Source organism: Ailuropoda melanoleuca, chromosome 3, assembly GCF_002007445.2.
Source record: "Ailuropoda melanoleuca isolate Jingjing chromosome 3, ASM200744v2, whole genome shotgun sequence".
NCBI lineage: Eukaryota > Metazoa > Chordata > Mammalia > Carnivora > Ursidae > Ailuropoda > Ailuropoda melanoleuca.
The window spans coordinates 73468774-73476216 of NC_048220.1; the positions used below are offsets into that span (position 1 = coordinate 73468774).

General features: G+C 35.3%; 1 pseudogene; it reads right to left on the reverse strand.

Annotated features, from left to right (window-relative positions):
- Positions 1–3719: 3719 nt before the first annotated feature.
- On the reverse strand, positions 3720–5083 carry LOC100477170 (annotated as a pseudogene).
- Between the last annotated feature and the right edge of the window lie 2360 nt (positions 5084–7443).

Below are 7443 nucleotides of genomic sequence, written 5' to 3' on the forward strand. Positions count from 1 at the left end.
TACGCAACTAATGAATCATCAAACTTTACATCGGAAACCGGGGATGTACTGTATGGTGACTAACATAATATAATAAAAAAAATTAAAAATAAATAAAATAAATAAATTTGCACACATAAAATGAAAAAAAAAGAATTCTAACTTCTACCCACTCTGTTCACCTTAATGCTAACTTCATCCATATTAATATTTGTAATTTTATGGTTTACACTTCCATTGCTTTATTTTAGTGTAAACAAATGTGTTTATGCATATAAGTGATAGCATACTATGCATATTTTATTTTCCTTTGTTTCTCTCACTTAATACATCCTGAAGATACGATTTCATAAGCCCATGTGCATTTATCGATATGTCCCATATTTGGGCTTCACTTCTGTCATATTATTTTATAGATACACATTTTCATATATATGTACATTTGTGTTTTGTATATATATTTTTTACTACGTCATCTATTTTATTCTTCTCTCTCTTTCTCTCACGGTATACCTTTTAGTATTTAGAAAGTTTGTAGTTTTGTTCTAACAGTTTATCACTTTGGGATTTTATTTTTTAAGTTTTTATTTACTTGAGAGAGAGGGAGAAAGAAAGAGAGCACGAGCTGGGGGAGAGGGAGAAGCAGACTCCCCTCTGAGCAGAGAGCGCTTTGGGATTTTTTTTTTAATTGGAATCACACTGAATTCGTAGCATAAATTGGAGAGAATTGATTTATTTATAATACAGAGACTTCTAGTCTCATAAATGATCATCATTTGTCCATTTATTCATGTTTTATTTTAATTTATCCAGCAAAGTGTTGTATTTTCCTAAGTTCTTAATATTAAACATTGCTTAATAGATTTCTTCCATAGCACTTTATTGCTGCTGATGCTATTATAAATGAAATATTTCTAATTGGTTATTTGTAAATAGGCAAGCTATTGATTTTTCTTTGTTGATTTTGCATTTTATCTTGCTGACTTTCCTATTAGTGCTAAGTTTAATTAAATTTTTTATTTTGAGATAATTTTAAGTTCATGTACAATTGTAAAAACTAATACAGAGAGATCCCTGTATTATCCTTTTACTCGATTTCCCACTAGGAAAACATCTAAAATTCTAAAAATCTGTGTTTGCAGTTTAACTACACACTTGCAAAATCTATTCTTGTTATAATTCTTTATCAATGTCTAGATATATATTTTATGATCTAAAATAAATATAATTTATGAAGTTTTCTCAATACATTCTCTGTGAGCATTGACTAAGAATTTCAAATTTTAAATTATATAAACTAAAATATAAACAGTGAAAAATCTTACAGAATACAAATGCTATTCTTCTGAAATAATCAAAGTAAAACAACGCATTTGACAGTTAGCCAGGGATCTCTTAATGTCTGAAGTATAGAGACTGTGTTATGGGTCTATTCTTAAATTTTTAAATAAAATATACTTCATGATCCATATGTTACCTGTTCACCAAAAGTCATGGTGCACAGAAATGATTGGAAAACCTTCTAAGGGCTGTTTGATTTCTATTCATCAATAATAGGCAAATACCTCTTGCAACCACAAAGGTTCAAAAGGCAGCTACAAGTATCGCTTTCTTATTGACTTGGTAAGCTGAGGTATATGGAATTTGAGGCCATAATTTCATATCCTAACAGCTACCTTTTCTTTCTCAAAAATGACACACTAACAACATATATGCTAAATTCATTGAGATGTGAATAGAATATATAAACTGTGTACTGAACTCATTATGCTTTCCAGACTTTTGCCTTCATTTAGAAGGAAAAGTGCAAGTCTATTACTATTCATTTCAGGCATTATTGGTACATTTAAATTAAAAGTAGAAATTAGCATAAATTAAGCAATCAAATCTAAAAAAGTGCCATTTGGTTGGAATCTCTCAACAGTTTCTCCTTCAACCATCATCTCTATTTTGTAGATATCAATTCTGGGACAACATACAAAATGAATAGGAAGGAAAATTTATATTTTTCACCATAAGAAATTTCGTAAGACAAGACTTTGGAACTAGATGAAATAAAAGGTTTATTTTAATTATACCTACAATGTTGAGACATTTGTATATACTTAGACTTATTGAATAAAGAAACAGAAGGATTCATCTATTTTATTTCTAAAGATTGTCTTGTCTATAAGACAAGACTTTGGAACTAGATGAAATAAAAGGTTTATTTTAATTATACCTACAATGTTGAGACATTTGTATATACTTAGACTTATTGAATAAAGAACAGAAGGATTCATCTATTTTATTTCTAAAGATTTTATTTATTTGAGAGAGAGAAAAAAAGAAAGCACAAGCAGCGGGAAGGGCAGAGGGAGAGGGACTGAGCAGGGATCCTGAATCAGGGCTGGATCCAAGGACCCTGAGATCATGACCTGAGCCAAAGTCAGATGTTTAACTGACAGCCACCCAGGTGCCCCCAGAAGGATTTTTTTTTTAAAGTATCTGTCAAACTCTCTGCATGTTTCTCTATGTTTCCTGCATAAAGTATTTTTTAAAATCACGCACAAAGAAGCTGTTAGTATCTAATAATTAATCCTACACATGTAATTTTTTCATGGACTCACATTTTATCAACAAAAACACAACTTATATATTTGTTCAATAGTATGTCCAACATCATGATTTGTATTATTTCTATTCTCTAGTATTCTCCAATAGCATAAAAATAGCAAATATGGTTTTGCCTGTCTTACAAAAATAAAATACTTAAGATACTTTAAAATTCTATCAGAGTTTATTTTAATCTTCAGTCATGCTAAGTTTTTCTGTAATTTTGGGTCAGCATTGTTTAGTAAAAATATAATGTGAGCCACAAATGTAAATTTATTTTTTTAGTGTCCATTTTTTAAGTTTGAAAAAAAAGTAAAAAATAATTTCAATGTATTTTTATTCACTCAATATATCCAAAATATTACCATTTCAACCTTTAATAAATATTTAAAAACTTATCACTGCAATATTTCATACCCTTTATTTTTCATGATAACTCTAAAATGGTTGTGTACTTTGAGCCTTTGGTGTATCTCACTTCAGACTAGCCTCATTTCAAGTACCAATAGCCACATACAGCTAGTGGCTCCCCTACTGGACAAGTTGAGGTGGGTCAAGTCATTATGCATTTATACAGTTTATGAATCGACTCTACAAATTTTAAGGTGGAGAAGGCCACTATCGCCTCAGAAATAAACTGCACCTCTAGCACATGCCTGTTGTAAGACACAGAATTATTAAGGCACACCTAACTTGATTACACCTAAGGTGAATGGATGTAAGTCAGCTGAGAGATCAACAGAGTATATGCAAGCATAAACCAACAGTACAAAATTGCCTACCGCTTGGTACCATCCTTAGAATCACACTTTCCGCCACAGCTTTTTTTTTTCTCTCATTAAACTTTTGTTTTAATGGGTCTCAAAATTCTGTGACAGATTTTTGATCAAGTTGTTTCCATTAAAAAGTATTGATTTTTAAAAACTAATAACTTAAAACTGCCACACACACACACACACACACACACACACACACAGAGTCCACAAAACATTCTCCTTCCCTTCTGAAGGTTTTACAATACGTTGTCATCATTAACCAGTCTTTTACCATTAAACTTAAATGGCCAACTGACACAAACAGTTCTGAGACCACTCTTTCACCACCGATTAAGACTGGGGGTGGGGGGCAGGTATTAGAGATAAGATTCATTTAGCCCTCTGAGCTTTCTGGGCAGACTCAGTGACCTTGCCAGCTCCAGCTGCCTTCTTGTCCATTGCTTTGATGACACCCACAGCAACTGTCTGTCTCATGTCACGAACAGCAAAACAGCCCAGAGGAGGATAGTCAGAGAAGCTCTCAACACACATAGGCTTGCCAGGAACCATATCAACAATAGCAGCATCACCAGATTTCAAGAACTTGGGACCATCTTCCAGCTTTTTTCCAGAACGATGATCTATCTCCTTCAGCTAAGCAAACTTACAAGCAATGTGAGCTACGTGACAAACCAGCACAGGTGCCTCTCCAATACTGATCTGGCTTGGATGGTTCAGAATAATCACCTGAGCCATGAAGCCAGCTGCTTCCATTCATTGGTGGGTCATTTTTGCTGTCACCAGCCACATTACTACAACAAACGTCTCTGACAGATACATTCTTGACACTGAAGCCCACATTGTCCCCAGGAAGAGCCTCACTCAAAGCTTCATGGTGCATTTCAACAGACTTTACTTCAGTTGTAACATTGACTGGAGCAAAGGTCACCACCATGCCAGGTTTGAGAACACCAGTCTCCACTCAGCCCACAGGGACAGTACCACTACCATCAATTTTTTGGATGTCCTGGAGGGGTAGATGCAAGGGCTTGTCAGTTGGACAAGATGGTTTAAGAATGCAATCCAGAGCTTCAAGCAGTGTGGTTCCACTGGCATTCCCATCTTTACGGGTGACTTTCCATCCCTTCATCCAAGGCACGTTAGCACTTGCTCTAGCATGTAGTCATCATTCCAACCAGAAACTGGCACAAATGCTACTGTGTCAGGGTTGTAGCCTATTTTTTTTAATGTAGGTCTTGACTTCCTTAACGATTTTCTTGTATCTCTTCTAGCTGTAGGGTGGCTCAGCAGAATCCATTTTGTTAACACCAACAATTAGTTGTTTTGCACCCAATGTATAAGCCAGAAGGGCATGCTCACAGGTCTGCCCATTTTTGGAGATACCTGCTTCAAATTCACCAACACCAGCAGCAACAATCAAGGCAACACAGTCAGCCCAAGATGTGCCTGTAATCATGTTTTTTATAAAGATGGTGACATAATACTTGCTGGTCTCGAATATCCACAGGAAGATATTCATGATGATACTATGTTCACGTTCAGCTCTCAGTTTATCCAAGATCCAGGCATACTTGGTGGAGCCCTTTCCCTCTCAGCAGACTCCTTCTTAAATTTTTCAATAGTTTTTTTGTCAATCCCACCACATTTGTAGATCAGATAACCAGTGGTGGCAGACTTCCTGAGTCTACGCGTTGAATGAAGGCAAAGTTGATGTGAGTTTTTCCCTTTCCCATTTTGGTTTAGGTTTAGAGTGGTTTGCACAACACCTGTGTTCTGGTGGCAGACCCGCTTCAAAAAAGCAGCCAGAGCTTTTTGTCTGTTTGTGGTTGTCCACTTCAGAAAAGACACAGTGCTTATGGAAAAAGGAAAAAAAAAAAAACCTTCTATTTGAAAACATTTAAATTGTTTAAAAATAAAAAGTTCCTTTAGGAAAGTCTATTCAAAAGCAGTCATAAGCTGGCAAATTTTTTTTGTAAAGGGCCATATAGTAAATATTTTAGGCTTTGCAGGCCATATAATCTGTGTCCTATCTATTCAACTCTGCCTTTGTAGTGGGGAAAAAATCCAGTGCTATGTAAACAAATGGATGTAACTGTGATTCAATAAACAATTTACAAAAAGAGATGGTGAGACCATAGTTTGTAACCCTTGGTCTAGACTACTTTCCTTGCAAGCAAAAGAAAACCAGGTCAAATTTATTGAATATTTATTGACAGCAACAGCAAAAAAAATCTTAGTGGAAATGTTCAAAAGATGTTATCAGGTACCCATTTTTTCTCCACTTCTTGGCCATTAGCATCTCCAGATTTAAATGCCTTTACTGCTCATGATCTCAGAAGGAAGGGAAAAAACTCTCTCTCTAGCAACTATATCAATCTCTTAAAAAATATTGAGGCCTTTCTTAGCCCATTTTCCCATCCTTGGATCAAGTGATGTTCCCAATGGAAGAAGGTCTCTTAATGGTCAACACAGCTCACATGTCCATACACATAAAGTTAGAAATAAGAGGAGAGATGTTTGACTGCCAGCCTTGCCAGATGAGAGAGAGGCAGAAAATAAAAGGAAAAAAAATGAGTAACTTATGAAAAAGAAGAAAAGAAATAGAGTGCAGAGACAAATTAAAGACACTCACTGATGGTATACATATCTCAGGACATTATCACTCCTGATGCATGAATCCAGTGAACAGGGGAATATTAAAAGCAATGAGAAATGTTTCAGCCAAGAGGATGAGGCACTGGGTTGGAATGGGGGACAAAACCAGACAGTAGAGATAATAATAGCCTCATGTTAAGTAAAAGACAATAGGTACAGATTATAACAAAGACCCAGACAGGGGGAAAAATCACCAAAGAGTGAGGATTTCTAATAGGCAAATCAAGCACTGAGTCATACAATCTGAATCAAGGGAATGTAATCTGACAGAGGTCATTGGCAATTTTAAGTAAGGCAGTCCCATCTCACAGTATTTTGTTACCATTTTAGTTTCTAAAATACTGCAAATACCAGAGACAGAAAGAATGATGGATATTGGATTTCAGCATAAAAACACAATGAACTGAACTGATGCTGAGAGGCGGTACCGTGCTACTAATTAATACTTGACTGCTGGTCTGGAGTTCCTTCAAATCTCCTACCCAAGATCGAGATTTTCCTAAAACATGAGAAAAAGCTGAGTCTGAAACTGAGGATCAATTCTTGAGCCATCTTATTTCCACACAGAAATAAGATGAGGAAACTGAGAGCAGAGTCTTGAAAATAGAGGATATTTTTAAAGATTATAAGGAAAGTTCCTGTTCTTTAAGATGGCTGGCTTTTTGTTTTATTATAATTTAAGTTCAACAGACAATGAATAATAATGTTTGCATATGATTTGAAAAATTTGATAAAATCCTCTAGTTCATCATTAAAAGTAATATTTAAATGTTTCTCATGACATATTTCTAGGGTGTACCCTAATGCACAATAAAAATGGAAACTATTTTCTTTGGTATAAAGCTGAGAAAATGAAGCTTCAGTATGATAGAAAAAAGTTTCCATTTAATAATATGTAATAATATTAATAATTAATAATTTGTAATATGGTTAACAGCTATGAGTTGCTATAACAAAGAGACCCCAAAATATTGTGGCTTAAATATGACAGCAATTTACTTTTCTTTAATATGACATGCCGGAGTGGAGTGGTCTAGCAATTCTTGTCACCAAATTTATGTAGGTTCCCAGGCTGTCAGGGCAGCTCAGCCAACTTTAAATTTAGTTTCCATCTCTGGGTTCAAGGAGACTGCTCAGCTCTTACCACTTCCCAGTCAGGGGGAAGCCAGAAAGAAGAAGCAGCAGCAGCAGCAGCAGGTGGGGGTGGGGAGGGAGCAGAAGGGGAAAGGCAAGCAAGCAGTGTCTTAAGAAGAAAGCAGTACGGAAGTGTCCCATATCTTGTCTAATCACGTGAATCTTATTAGTAAGAAATTAGTTATATGGTCATACCTACCTGAGTAGCTACAGAGAGGTTGGAATAGGTATGAGTCTATTAAATAAGAGAGACTGGACTCAAGTGTCCATCAATAGAGGAATGGATAAAGATGTGGTACATACA